General features: G+C 51.6%; 1 long non-coding RNA gene across 1 annotated transcript; it reads right to left on the reverse strand.

Moving 5' to 3' along the window:
* Nucleotides 1-6,160: 6,160 nt before the first annotated feature.
* LOC308655051 lies at nt 6,161-14,561 on the reverse strand. Its single transcript, XR_014023374.1, has 3 exons — nt 14,492-14,561; nt 7,201-7,300; nt 6,161-6,408 (listed from the first exon to the last, which is right to left on the reverse strand). It is a non-coding gene; the product is annotated as an uncharacterized lncRNA (long non-coding RNA).
* Between the last annotated feature and the right edge of the window lie 939 nt (nt 14,562-15,500).

Raw genomic sequence — 15,500 nt, forward strand, 5'->3', positions numbered from 1 at the left:
AGGATTGCAAGTTCGGAGCCAGCCTTAGCATTTGGCGAGGGCCTAATCAACTTAGCAAGTTGTCTGTAAATAAAATGTATTTTTAAAGGGCCGGGGATGTGGCTCAGTGTTCAAGTGCCCCTGAGTTCAATCCCTGGTACTAAAAAAAAAGAAAAAAAACATTTAATTAAAAGAAAATAATCTGCTCCGGCTGCCCTGACTCCCCTCTGTGATCCTTGGCACGATCGTCAGCCCACTGCCGTGTGGGTCTCCCTACTCGGCCTCATGCCCTGCCTCAGACCAACCTCCTCAACAGTTTGCTAGTACAGTACTTTTCTCATTGACATGTGCGTGTCGTTCCTGTGAGAACTGAAGAGCAGACATTGAATGTTAAGTGGGCAGAACATCAGTTTCTGGGCGTGGCAACAAAAGAAGGTGGCCTCCATTGTCCTCATGGATTTAAACTTTTTATGGCATTGTTAGACTCACGCATCCGAGTTAAGATGATAAACGCCAGTCAGCTTCAACGGGCGACATCACACAGCCCTGGTCGGGGCTCTGGCTAGAAAAGGCCTAGGCCCAGGAGTGACCCGAGTCCCAGCCTTCCTCCTCTTTCCCAAGTTCACCTAGGGCTGAGTGCCCCTAATCGGGAACCTGCTGCTCTTACTGCCCGTGAGATAAACAGAGAAGACCTTCATTTCGGAGCAGGCCAGCTCAAGACACCAGCCTTTAAGGAAACGGAATCAGCGCTGCTCAGGCCGCTGTTGCCTGTGAGCCACGGGGATGCCCGTCAAGCAGAGCCCTGCTTCACCTGGGGCCAAAAGGGACCTCCTGTCTTCTGCCTGGGCCCTCACGGTTGGACCAGCCTCGGGATGGTACCACGGCTGGGGACTAACTTCTTGGGGGAAGAAAGGATTCAACACCAGAACCATTTCCCAGCCCTTCACAAGCACTCAGAGGCCAGCGCTGCTCCTCACCTCCCTCCGCACAGGGACAGACAGGACTCACCTCCTCCATCTCTGCTGCTGGAGCCAAAAGAAAGCGACCGGCCCCTGCAGCGTGCTCGACGCCTGAGCATTGATCCCTGGTCATTGCCAATTTCCTGGGTTCCACCAGGGAAGACAGCCCACGGCAGTTTCTGTGCAAGCTGTGGGTCTGGGCCCTGGTAACATCCACAGTGAGCCCACTGCTCCTTAAGACCATGGAGATATTGCCACATTCACACACCCAGGATCACTGCATTCTCAAAACTATTTGAAACGTTTTTGTTTCAGCTGATTTTTTGTGAGAGACATATTTAACCCATAAGGTGCAAAGAGCAACAAGGAGGAGGGCCAGCCACTTTGCAGCATCTACACCTGATATTCCTGGATGCTGCCCTCCTGGATGTGGAAGCCAGCAGCCGGCACCATGGTGTGGCCTAGGTGCCTCCTGAACCCTGCCTTGTGTGACTGTGAGTCTGTCCTTGGTCCATGGCACCGACTGCTAATGCTCCCTCACTGGCTCTCGACAGGTCAGCTTCCTGCGTGGTGAAGGCGGACGTGCGGTTTTCATGGGGTGCAGCACATGTGGCCCTCCGTGGGACACTGGAAAGTAGAGGGGGCTGCCTGTCGGGTGTCCCCCAACACTACAACCCCAGGCACCAGAAATGGGCCAGTCACAAAGCTGACGGGCAGCTCTGCTCGGAGCCACAGGGGCAGGTCTAGGTTGATGGCCTGGCCTCTGTCACCCAGAATCACAGCAAACATGTAGATTTGCCCTGGGCAAGACACTGAGAAGGTGGCAGGGAAATCTTCAAAGTTTAGATGCTAACAATGTTGATCGACTTCTAAGAAATCAAATCTTCGAATTCTTTTATCCTGGATAGCAAAATGCTCACCTTTACAGTGAAACTGAAAGTTTCAAAACAAAAATTTCAGACTCATCCACTGTACTACTACCAGCGGATATTCCTGTGAATCTGAAATCAGAAGAGCCTGAGAACTGTTAGGAAGGATACTATGTCATGGACTCTTTAGTTTTATCCAGGAAGCAAGAAAAGTCGTGGATATTTTCCCTCGGTTTTAAAATTTTAAAAATAAAAAAAGAGTTAGCTTTCAGTGATTAAGCACATTCCCTACTATATGGTTTATTACACGTTACTTAGAATAATTGGGACTTTCTGGAAAATTGTTCTCACAGAAATTCAATAGTTCTTTTGATTAATATTTTAATGTAAAACTATACACTCAAGTCCGTTTAATGATATAATTGTGTACTTAAATACATGCACTGAAATCCTACAGTAATCTCCTACTCCTCCAAAATGCATGGTTGTTGAACAGAAGTAAGTTAAAATAGGTGCAAATGAATTCTCAAATGCGCCTTTTGTTTTCAGTTTGCTAAAGAAAAGATGTGTTTCCAACCGGGATCCACCGGCTGCTATTTTTGAAGCAGGCTCGCTGGGCTGCTCTATATGACCCCAGCCCTGCCGCCCACCCCACACTGGCCGGAGCCACCCCACAGCCTGCACAGCCCGGCATTGTTCTCCCTGACACCGGATCAGCCAACACAAAGAAGCACTGCCAGCTCCACAGCACCCCGGGACTGAGCCTGGGCTATCTAATCAAGGGCAAAAGGTCACTTCCGAGCAACTGGCGATAAAAGATCATTTCTAGTGACCAAACAGAGAGGTCGGGTGGGGGGGGGAGCGGAGGAGGGGGGGGGGAAAGAAGGCAGCAGGGCCCTGAGTGGGGGGAAGTGCATTGACTCGAGGCAGCAGACGGGAACCGGCTGGCCCTCCACTCTGTGCCAGAGACAAGAGAGAAAGCCCTTCAGAGGGGCAGCCACTCTGGCTGTGCGAGTCGACTTCTGAATAATATGAAGCCAGCTTTCCCAGGCCCAGAGGAAGCAGAGTGAGGAAAGGAGGGGAGAGATCGTCCCCCAAATAGAGGGGCTCCTCTTAGCAAAGCTGACCGTAAACAGATAGTAAACAAGCTCTTTCAATAAGAATCCAGCAGATGACCCGGGCACCCGTGTTTGGTTATCACTCACCATTAACCTCGAGTGGAAAACATGCACACCCGGCTCAAACTTCCTAAACCACAGAAGACCCTTTTTGAGTGACACTGCTATCTAACATCCCCTGTCCCCTCCCTCATGGCCACCTTCCACAAGTCCCCTCCCTTGTTCTTAGTACCCTTGAATGGTACAAGGGGATTAAAGGGCCAGGCAGCGTTGGGCACCACTGCTTTGGTCTGAAGGAATCCAGAACCACAGGAGGTACCAGCTCCCCACCTCCCATAAGAGTCAGCACCAAATAAGGCACGTCCTCAGTTCTCCACCTGTGACTTCGTCACTCTGAGTAATCACCAACTGGGACAGGAAGTGCCCAGGCTGAGGCTACTGCTGGCTGTATCTGGAGACCCCACTAGGGTCACTCAAAGTCCCAGGACAGAAAGCCTGGTCATCTTCCTCTCTGTATTCAGAGGGCACAGCACGGCTAACAGACAGGCTCACCTGAGACTGCTTGGAGTGGGTCCCCATATGATATTCATGTTTTAAAATCTGAACATCTTTTGAAAAATAGCCGTGTCCAAAAGTCAAGATTGGAATCAGTGTGTGCCGGCGGATCGGCGGCACTGCTGAGAAGGAAATGGGCGTTCCAATGTCCGCTTCTCTGAGGACAACTACATCTTTGTCCCAGCAGAACACAGGGAGAAACTGCTCAGCAGAAGCAATTGCATGTAAGTGGGAAACGGAAACAGATAAGGAAACCAGAACGCACTTTTTGACATTCACATAAGCAGTAGAAAAATGTTACAAGGAAAAATACAATAAAACAACTTTATAAATGTCATCGAGAACTTCTAATAAAGTGTCCTCTGCAGATCCATCACAGAAAAATCGGTTCGAGGGGATTGATACAAGGAGCTACTCACAATCCTTTCCCTCAAGAGTTCCTAACCCCAAAGTAGGCGGGATTAACCCACTTGCCAAATATGCGAGAGAAGATACAGGTAAACCCAGTACTGACCCATCCTCTAGGGACATGGGTGCAAAGTGTCCTCGGGACTAGGTCGGATGACTTCAGGAAGAGTTCAGTGGCAAGATGAATCTGAAACAATTCTTAAGACGCTAGACACCGCCTTGGTGGAGAGCAGAGGAGACACCAGTCACTCCTGGCCAAGGGCACTGGAAGGAGGATCCACCAGTTCTGGGTCTTGTCAGCTGAATTTGGTGCTTGGGACCGAAGCAACTGTCAGATGAGGTTCAGGGAACAAGGGCCACCAGGGAGGGGGACACAAAAGCGTAGTTCCAAGATAGTGAGCTTTGAATGCAACTCCCAACTACAAGGAAATATCCCTGCATACCCACGAGGAAGCCTATTATTTAAAAAAAAAAATAAAAGAAAATCAGAAAGCAACTAGTGTTGGTGAAGATGTAGAGAATCGGAGGCCTGGTACACGTAAGAGGGTGAAGCCACCACGGAAAACAGCAGGAAGTGACCTCAAAAAGTGAAACACAGACTGACCACACGACCCAACCGTCTGCTTGTAGGTGTGCTCCCAAACCAACAGAAAGCAGGGACTCAGTGGACGTCTCTTCAATCAGGTGGCCAGTAGCAGTTCAGAACGGCCAAAGGCAGAAATGACTCAGTGCCCACTGAAAAACAAGCTCGTGTTCAGCACAGTGCAGTATTATTCAGCCTTTTAAATAAAAGGAGATTTGGGGTCAGAGTGTAGCTCCAGGTAGAGCACTTGCCCGGCATGCACGAGGCCTGGGGTTCAGTCCCTCGTATGGGACGGGGAACAAATCCTGACACAGGCTACTGCGGGCATGAACTGAGACTGCACTGGCCTAAATGAAGCAAGCCAGACACAGAAGGGCAAACACTGAAGGAATGTCAGATTCATAGACAAGAAGTAGAACCCAGTCACCAGGAGAGTGGGGAGCTATTGTTCAGCCAGCACAGAGTTTTAGTTTCAGATAATCAGAAAGTTCTGGAAGTATATAGTGCCAGCAAAATAATATGAAAGCACTTTTGAGGCCACAGGACCGTACTCTTCAACACAGTTAAAATGACTACGTTTAGTTTATGCATATTTTGCCCCACAAAAAATAAGAATGCATGAAGAATTCTAAAAATGAAGAAGATAAAGAAAGGTGAGTTTCCATGTCGTGAGGCTGCGTGACCGACCGTCTCTGCCACTCAAAGGAAGCTCTCCCGAGGCTGCTCTGCCCATCTGTGGAAGGGATGGTGACGCCCACAGCGAGGTGACAAACAGGAGTCACGTACAGCCTGAAACCTGGGAAATTGGCTCACTAGGGCTTCTGGTGGCAATAGATGGAGCCCCGTGACGGGGAGGTGGCTCGGGGGTAGGGCACTGCCTGGGGTGCAGGAGGCCTGGGTTGGACCTCAGCCTGCCAGACACGGGACGCGGGGCGTGGAGAACCTGGGGACGCACTGAAGCAAACTCCGGCTAGTTCCCTTTAACCCGCCTGTCACTGCTGCTGCAGGTTCTCTGACCACCAGGAACAACAGCCTGGGAGTCCACACCGGCATCTTTACAACCAGACAGGAAGGAGCTTTCCTCTGTCCTGTTGGGAAAACCCTGAGGAAAATTCTGGTGCGGCCATCCTTGGCCACCCCCTGGGCCAAGCCGTGTGGCTAGGCCAGGAAAGTGGGCATGTAGAGGAGAAGACAGAGTGGCAGGCAGCCACCCTGTAGGGTGACCGTCACTGCAAGCTCAGGAAACAGTGAGCCAGGTGTACCTACAGGATAAACGGTCACCTGAGGTACCTGAGCAAGAAGTGATCATTTTTGCCTAAGAAATATGCATTTTATATTATTCCACACTGATCAGTTAATTCCTTAGTTCACTTAGGAAATCTGCCATGAATCACTATGCACAGCCTAATGTTTCAAATAACTCAAATTTACTCCATAAAGAATTAAAATTTTTATCTTAAATTCTATCTAGAGCCCTTTTAATGTCAGAATATAAAAACAAATCTCTTTGGTAAATTCAAGATTGTTATGATGAAAATAAAATACCACACTATGTCATCATACAGCGATATTCTAGGGAACAATTTTGTGCTAAAAGTGAAGGGATCCTTCACGCTTCAGTGCAGAGGACATCTTTTGGATTGATGCTAGTTATTTCTCAGTATTCTCATTTTGTCTGCTAAAAAAAAAATCCCCTCTCTCCCATCATCCTTCATCCTGCTTCCAATTGCTAAGCAAAGAAAAATGACATAATTAATGACTCTGAGTAACGTAAGACTCTCAAGGTATATTCTATAGAAAAAAAAAAACATGGGTTGGCCTTAGTCCTCAGAAGGTACCATGTTCAAGGGCTTGAACTCCTTCGGGTCTGGGAACGTGAGAGTCAATCTCTGCCCCACACCAGGCCGTGCAGAATATGGCGTCCAGACGTGTGAGACCTTGTGGTGGCATCAAAGATGGATAAGGCATTTGAAGGCTTTAATGTAGCTGTTGAAATAGTTTATGAAAATGAATCACAAAGAATATTATTAAGCTTTAACCTGTGAGGTTTGGGAACCAGGATATAGGAATTCAGAAGAAATCTGTTAGGATATTTGCAAGGTGAACTTATCTGGCCTGAGAGTTACTGGTCACTGAATTTCTCAAGGAGACACTCTCAGGACGTATCAACCAGAGGAAGAACCGCTCAGGGCTGGGGATGTAACGGGTGGCGGCAGAGTGCCCACCAGCATGCCCGAGGACCTGGCTTCAACCCCCAGGACCTTAATCGCAGTGGCTGACCGCGTAGCTAGGAAACAGAGGGGTCTCTTGCAGTCAGCAAGGTGACTCCCACTGGACTTAGTGACTTCCTCAGTCTCTCCCCAAGGTGACTCCGACTCTGCCCTTTTCCAAAATGTTCAGGGCGACCCAGAAGAAGCTGGGAGGAGTGCCCTCTAGTTATTTCACAGTTTCAAACACCAAAAAATGTCACCGGAGCTGGGAGGAGCACACCCGAGAGGAGGCCGGGGCGTGGAGACGGCCGGCTCCAGGCGCTTCCTGTGAGAAAGGCCAGGGACGGGGACTCGGGGAACTTCCTCAGGTCATAAAAGAAGAAACCAGCAAGAGCACCACACCATTAACACTCCACCCCGGGCCAAGGCTGTTGGGGGGGTTTGATCCGCCTAAATCCACCCAGCGAGGCTCCACAGACCCGCGGAGCTGCACCATCCATGGGGCAGCCAAGAACTCACCAAGTCCTTTAAAAAGAGGCTTGATGGCTCCAGGGTGCGGCCAAGCCCTGTCCCTTCCTCCCTCGCTCCACCTCAGGAAAATGGTCTTCTGTACAACAGCCTGCACGAGGTGAGAAGATGAAGTGGTGACTAAAGTATCAAGATACATCCATTTCATGAATTTTTCCCTCTGGAATTTTTGAGTTCATCTAAATTTTGCCAAATCGAACACAATCTTAGTTTCAAGTTTGTATATATTTTGCTTCAGACGATTTTTGCTATTGTTTTGATCCTGGAGGTTTAACCCAGGGGTGCTCTACCACGGAGCCACATCCCCAGCCCTTTTTATTTTATTTTCTAAATCCTATTTATTCATTGTGTTTGGGTGCTGGGAGAGACCCAGGGCCATGCCCACCAGGCAAGCCCTCTTATGGAGCTAAATCCCCAGCCTGTTAGGCAAACTTGGGCACATTCCCCACTGCCAATATTTGTAATGTAAAATAGTACAAGCCACAACAAATTATAAGATTAAAAGAAACTTAGCATATGGGATTCATTGTACCCTTCTTATCCTTTTTTCTTTGGATCTATTATTCAAAAGATTAAAGAATTAGCAACACTGAAGCCCTGCCCTCCTGACTGCGGGCTCTTCCTGCCTTCATCTCTGCGTCTATAATAACTGATGGAAATGTGGAAGGAAAATAAGGTCCTCGCATCTCAGTCCCCGCCATGCAGAAGCACGCAGCGCGGTGACCCGTGGCTAACTGGTGAGTCACACGCGGCTGAGCGTCCACCGGAAGGAGGCTCTCGGCTGGCTGGAGGTTGACACTACCCAGCTTTGCAAGGCCAGAAGGCACACCCGCTCGTCTGGGCTGGGCGTAGAGGACTGGTGGGGCCGCAGCGGGGAGAGCAGAAGACCAAGACCTGCACCTGGCCTCCAGGGCAGCCATGCTGCGGACTAATGTGGCAAAGCCTGGAGGGTCCTCCTCACGGGCTCCTTCCAGGGCCACACTGTGTTCCTCTGCTAAAGATGCCACAAAACTGCACACCGGGAGACCCAGCCGCAGACACCCTGTTCTCAAGTCCTGGAGGCTGAGGTCCAGGATCAGGAGCCACAGGGGGGAGCCCCTCCTGGCCTGTCCCCAGGGCTCCTGCAGAGAGACCCAGAACGGGAGGGGCAGAGAGACAGCAAGAGACAGGGAGACAGGACAGATGCGGGAGGATTCCAGTCCTACCGGGTTGTGGCCCGCCCTCAGGACTCCTTAGCCTCTGTTCCCCCTGTGACACCCATTTTCGAACACAGTCACATTGAGGATTGGGACGGCAGCCATGAACACATTCAGTCCCCAGCACACCCTGAGCTGGGAGCACGGAAGGCATGACACCCAGAGGATCGGGACACCTGGCCACCCAGTAGGGCCTTTATACATTTCCCTGGGGGACGCGTCACCCCTCACCGGCTTTGGTTCACACGTCTGGTCTTCCGCCAGGCTGACTCTGCACTCCTTGAAGGCACCGCCCACTCCAGAGCTTCCACACCCTGCACCTGGGCTTCACTAGCCGCCCAGATCCTCAGGACAACGAGTTCCTTAGCCATGAACAGGGACATGGAAACTTTTTAAAGCAGCCGATGGATGTATTTTTATGGAACTGTCATTCAGCGAACAAGGTTCCCTGCGACATCAAATTTTTACCACTTTCACAGAGAGGCTTGCGAAGGGAATGGTGGAGGTTATCAGTGTCTCTTCATTACTGTTGGTCTGTTTGCAATTCTCGATCCAAATTGTATGGCTATTTTTTTTTTTTTTTTTGGCTGGGTTGGGGGAGGCTGTGAGATGTTAAGTTAGTTTGAAAATCAAACTTTAAAAGCAGCAAAGCCCATTTAAAGATAGAAGACAAATTTGTCCAGCACAGTTTTAGCCACTATGGACAAACCAGCTTTCCGACTGGCTGGTGGTGGTCAAGGTGAAGCAGCCACTGTTGCTAGGGAACAGAGCCTCATGGGGTGGGCGGTGACTAACGGGGCAGTGCAGGCCAGGGCTGGACAGGAGAACAGGGCGGCTGGGAGCAGGGAGCCCTTCCCTCTGCACTGGTGCTGCATGGCCCCGCGAGGCCCCTCCTCGGTAAGCTTCCCGCGTCGGGAAGAGCTGGGCTTCGTCAGTGCTAGGAGGAAACTGTCATTTGTGCAAGGGAAAGCCCAAGAAATCAGAAACAAATCTATTTAGGTATTTTCGTGTGGTTGAAAACATAGTGCCCTGGAAGAACATGTTGCAATATGTAAAATCCCAAAGGTGCGGCCACCACCCACGGGCAGGAGGTGGTAGGGTGATACCCTGGACACGGCAGTCACAAGGGACTGGCCAAAAGTGGTATGCCGTGAGTCCACGGGCAGAAAGTGACATCAACAGCCGAGTCCGGTCTTCCGGAAAGTCTTCACGAACACAGCAGACCCCCGTATGTGGCCCCGTTAACCATAAAAGTACCTGAGTAACTTCCACTTGACAGCGGAGGACTGGGGGTCCCTGGAGAAAGAAGGTCCACAAAGTCGGGGAGGGCGGGGCTAACCCAGGGTAGGGAGGGAAGCAGCCCACCTAGAGAAAGCCCCTTCCGAAGAATACAGAGGTGGCAAGGGACAACGTAAACATGTCAGGACATGGGAAAATTAGCAGGGCTTGCTGCCCCTAGGAATATGCCAGTGGAAAAGGAAGGGTGGGCCCGATGACTTCCATGAGGACACAGTGACACACTTTCCCCATGTCCCAACGTCAGGACAGGAGGGAGAAAGCACTGCCCTTCTAAGGAAGTACCTGCCTGCCCAACTTGCCTCTGCAGCACACAGAGCTGCCTAGTGCCTGCCATCATCACCTGAGGTGACATCTGTGTCTCAAATGGACAGGACATTCGTGACTCTGCCCTTCGCCATGGGGTGCCAGTCTTGCACAGGAACTTTGTCAGCATGTCACAGTGAATGAGGAATCTATCTGAAGGCAGGAGAGAGGGCCCTGCACACCCAGGCTAAGGGGACATTTTACAAGTGAATTTGCCCCCTCGCTTGCTGTCCTGCAGAGCATGTGAGTGGTCCCCAGTGGCCTAGAGGGATCCAGCAGGAGGGGAACCAGGCTGTGCAGAGTTAAGGTGCATCTGTGCCTTGCCTGCAGTGCGAGCCCGGGCACTGCCCAGAGCCAGAGCTAGGTTGCAAGCCCCAGCCAGCGCCTACTGACCACCTGTGCAGGCTGGACTCACAGAAAGCCCTCGGGTGGCCTGGGCTCCCTGTCCCTGTCTCCCACGGAGATGGATCCCCCAGGGCTGGAGTCTCCTCGGCTACCACAAGGACCGTGGACTCACCTCCTAGGCTGTGGCATTACTGACCTAGGCCCAGCGTCCAGGCCCCAGGCAAGGGAAGCTCGGCAGGTGGTGAGCTGCGGGGTCCGTGAGGGACGAGGAGAGGGCATGCTGTCCTCTGGAGAAAGGAGAACTGTGAGGAAGATGAGTTACCTGGGAGTGCGCAGGCACAGCAGAGGCTGGCTGGCCTCCAGACAGAGTCAGGGATGAGAGTGCAGGAGCAACTGCAGCCATGCTCCCCGAGGACCCCACACACACACACAGAGCAGCAGAGGGCCAGAATATGGGGTGTGGGCAGCAAGAACTGAAATGGAGGGGCCCCAGCTGAAGGCTGTGGGACCCGGGTTCCTGTCCGAAAGGGTGACTAGCCCGAGTCTCTTAGGAAATAAGGCCCTCAGAAGGAACAGCAACCAGGAGACAGAGGAAACCGGGGCAGAAAATATGAAGGTCAAAAAAAGAACCACACAAGGAAGGGAAGAAAAGAGGCCGATGAAGTCTGGAGTCCCCACAGCCTGGCCACCACCTGGGCTCAGAGGCTCTGCCTGCCACGCCTGCCTCGCAAGTGTGGCCATGGTGCGGAGGCCCAGCCTCCTGCCTCCTCGGTGGGGCTCGTGCAGCATTTTTGTTGAGCTGCTCAATTATTTAAAATTGCTACTTTCCCGTCTTTAAAAGCTGTCGTAAGTCACCATCTCAATCTAAGAGGTGTCCTCTCAGAAAGCCGAGTGTGACTCTGGATCCTGGTGTAGGGGACTTCCAGAAGGGCCTCTGTGGGGAATGTCCTGTTTGAGGGATGAGGACCGGCTCTCGCGGTTTCCCTTACCTGCCAACGCCCCCTGCCCTCCGAAGGTAGGCCTCCATCTGGCCAGCTCTGCCCACGCCCGTCCCTGCTGAACCCTAGAAAACTCTGCAGCTAGTCGCCATTTTCCTCTTGAAAACGTGGCCCTCCCCTGCTCAATAGAGCATCGCTGGCCGCCGAGTTCCGTCTGTTTCTTTCCTCTTTCGTCTGCTTCCACCAGGGATTAAAGGAGGGAGTCGGGGTTTTTTCCGTTTGCCACCTGGTCGAAGGCCCTGGTCCCTGGGCCACAGCTCTGGGCTCTGGCCGCAGGTGGTCTCAGAGCCTGGCAGCTCCACGCGGCCTTCCGTTTCCCTTTCTCCATCGAGATACGAAACACTGTTCGCCAAGACGCCAGCGCTAGGCTGGTTGTGACTGGGAAGGAAAATCCGTAAAACCCTGGTGGCCCTCCCGAGGGACAGGGGAAACGAGGGTCTCCATCTTTCATCACTTGGGGGTGGTGAGCGGGGGCTCTGTGTGCTCATCAGTATTGGGCTTGATCCTTTCCCAGCTCAGGCCACCAAGCTCCTAAAGCTCGGGTCAGGGGCTTCTTGTCCCTAGAGCCTCGGCCACAGACGGACAGTCTGCCCAGCTGCTGCGTTCAAGTGTGGAACAGGAAGCCATGATGTCGCGTCTGCCAGACCGTCAAAAGCACTCTGTTCAGAGCAGAGGCATCCAGTGAGCTCACTGCTGCTTTAAAATACCTTAATTGGGGGCAGAACACCGACCTATCTAGGAGTAAAAGGTTAGCTAAATAAAATCGAAACGGGCTCCTCACTCCTTCCTCGGCCCATCGGCTGGGGCAGCGGGGGGCTCTCTGATTGGAAAAGATGAGCGACGTCATGGTTCCCCTCTGAGCAGGATGACCCTGAAGATGGGGCCTGCCTACACCCTCAAGGCTCGTCTCCTCTGCGGACCAAAGGCTGATGGAATCCGCACACTCCACCAGCATCGCAGCCACCAGCTTCATTGCATCCTGATGACCACGTGGACACGCGTGTAGCTGGTCCTAGCCCCTCGCAGCCGTGGGCCACTTGGAACACAGAGTGTTTATTTCTCGAGCCTTTACATTTCAAGCACACAACTTCCCTATCTAAACACGAGTCCTGTTTTCAACAGATGCTTCAGTCAGTCATTCCCTGTACAACCGGAAATACATGCTGAGGATAAAGTTGGTTACGTGATCCCACGCCAGCCACCCTGGGTGAGATGATGAGCACCGGTCCCCAAAGAACAAGTCCTCAAGGGGAGTGTGAGCTTGGGACTTGAAGGAGGGACGACACCTGCTTTCACAGCAAAACCAAGGGTCCCTTTCTTTTTTAAGTCTTTTCTTTGTGGCATTATCTTGCTGTAATCTCTTTTTAGTAGAAGGCGAGTCCTTGCCAAGAGCTTTACACTGTCCTGAAGTTGGGACCTTCTAAGTTCTCTTTACTCCCTCCGATACCGCCCCCCTGAGAACCAGGATACCCCGGAGGAAGAGCTGAGGCTCCCGGCCCGCCACCTGTGCCCTGGGCTCCTGAGGGTGGAAAGGAGGAAGTAGAGGAGCGAGGGCCCACCCTGGTCTTCGCAGAGGGGCTGTTTTCTGAAGGGCCACCTGGTCTGATCCACTTTGGAAAGGATGGCTCTGTTCTAAAGGTTCAGGGAGTCACAAAAGAAAATAAAGAGAGAAGAAAGCAGAGGTGTGCTCTACTCCTCAATTGTATTTTAGAAGGCGAAAAATCTAGGAGACAGTTAAGAATATACTCAATTAACTGTTAAGAGTCCCAAGAAATGGATAAGCAGGGTACGTGTGATTTTTATTTCCAACCTTATACTTTTCTAACATTATCCAAAACTGTGGGGGCCGGGGCACAGCAGCTCAGTGGCGGAGTGCGCACCCTGCACCGCCAGGCGCTGGGCCCCATCCCCAGGACCACACAAGGAAACCAACAGAAGGAAACAGGACTGGGCTACAGTACACACGTGGGGCTTTTGTGAGCAGAAGAGGGTTTGGAGGTTTTGTCCTTCCTGAGCAGCCCTTAGTGGACATCAGCAGCTGCTGCTCCGGAGCCCAGCAGGGCAGGACAGGGCTCCTTCCCCTCCACAGGGCTCTGCACTTGAAGCCCTGTGTGCTGGATGCCCTTGGGAGGAGATGCTCTGGTTTTAAACAGTACATCAATTCCCCAGAAGGCAACTGCTCTCTGTCCATCTCTCAAGAGTGGATGAGTAAGGTGACATCTCATGCTGCTGATTAGAAGTGGCCTAGAACAAAAAGCCACTACCTTCTGGTTTAGACTTAGATTCCCTCTAAAAATATGTTAGTTGGGGACCTCAAACATGACCTAGCCGCTACACCATGGTCAAGAGCCCTGCTTCCTAGATGCAATGGCGCGGCCTGCAGTCCCCCAGTGGCTCAGGAGGCCGAGGCAGGAGGATTGCAAGGTCAAGGCCAGCCTGGACAACTTAGGGACACTGTCTCAAAAGATAAGAAGGAGGGATGTAGCTCATTGGTGAAGCACCCCTGGGTTCAGTTCTCAGGAAGTGGGTGCGAGCGAGAGCTGCTTACACATGTCAGACTGCATTAACACTGAGATTCTTTTTCCCAAAGAGAAGCCATAATCTCCTTAAGGACACGGCCTCTGTCACTTTGGCCTCTCTGTGGGGCCGAGCAGCTATGTAAGCTATGTAATAACTGCCGGGCCCATTAGTCCTTCTGCAGGGCCACACACCCACTTTGTCACAAAGTGGCAAAGGAAGCAAATGTGAAAGCAAATCACTTCTCAAGCTGACACTGTTGTAACAGGTGACTTTCAGCACTGAATTTATAAAACAAAAAATACCTTGTGTGGAGGTCAACAGACTGTGAAAATTGCTCCCCTCCTAAAACAGACGTGACCCAGCCCCCACCCACCCCACCCCCACCCCAGTCAAGGGTGTACAGAGCTGCCCTCTCCTGGCTGCCCTCCCGTTGCTCTTCTGTTCTGTAGGTCCCACGCAGCCTTATCTGTGAGCCTGACCCCCGTGCCACCCTGCTAACCCAAAGACAGTTATTGTGTCCATAAAACCACTGCACAGGGTCTAAATCGGGTGCTGAATATGTTCTTCTGCCTTTTATCGGCTGCAAAAAATGCAGAGCAAACATTATCTATTGTTAATTACCTGTAAAGTAGGGCTTTAGCCACTTCCCCTGGTTCTGAGAGCCCTGGAGTGAGACCTGAAAGAAGTCACCCATTGTCTCCAATTGTGCCAGGGCCCGGAGCAAACAGGGCTCAAATTGCAGGTCTGAAAGGCCACAGGAAATTGGCAGACCACTAATCTGCACTCAGCTATTCAAAGAAACAGGCCTGCATTCCTGCAGAGAGCAGTGCGAGACCCAGGGCCCAGCCCCAGGGAGGGCTGCAGGAGGAATCTGCAGGAAGAGAAGTTTTTAATTAGCGTGCTGGAGCCCTGGCTCTGGTTCCTGGCCCTGAGAGTGACATGCCTCCGAGATTTCCCTCGTCTTCCCGTGTCCCCTCTAGAAGGAGACCATATAATTAGAACCTTCCTGCTTAATAATCTGAGCAGGGGTAGGGCTGAAGGGGACAATTTAATAAGAGGTCAGCTGCTCGCTACAGAGATCTTCACTGAGTTACGAGAAACCAGAGTCATAAAATAATAAAAATCCAAGGCCACTTGAGGTTTGTGTGCTGGGGTGATGCACGTTCCCTGTGAACAGCACTGCTCCTAAACCCTAGGGACGCAGAAGAAATGGGCCAGACAGTGTTCCATACACACAGCACAGGGCAAAGTGGAGCTCCTCAAGTTCAAGTATGAAAATAGGAGCTGATTTCTCAACTGGATGCTTGTCGCTGGGTGTTTTCACCAGGGCCCAGGAGCCAAGCGGAGGGACACCTCTGGACCCCAGGAGCAGAGCAGAGCCAGGGTGAGACTTGGCTCTGAGTTTGCAGTCAGTGTGGAAATCCTGACTTCCTTATCTATGAAACTATGCTAATAATTTGGCCCCTCCTTAATTTACAAGAATGTTGAAATCCTCAAATCATATAAACTTAGGTACTTGGAGAAAATGTTACATTCAGTACAACCATCCATCCTGATTGTAGGGGGGAATAGAGTCCAAGACCCTCACTAGTTGCCTAACACCAGAATAAGGAGGGAAAACTGTATGCTA

This window comes from Spermophilus citellus (assembly GCF_964194105.1).
Source record: "Spermophilus citellus genome assembly, chromosome: 8".
NCBI classification, from domain to species: Eukaryota; Metazoa; Chordata; class Mammalia; order Rodentia; family Sciuridae; genus Spermophilus; species Spermophilus citellus.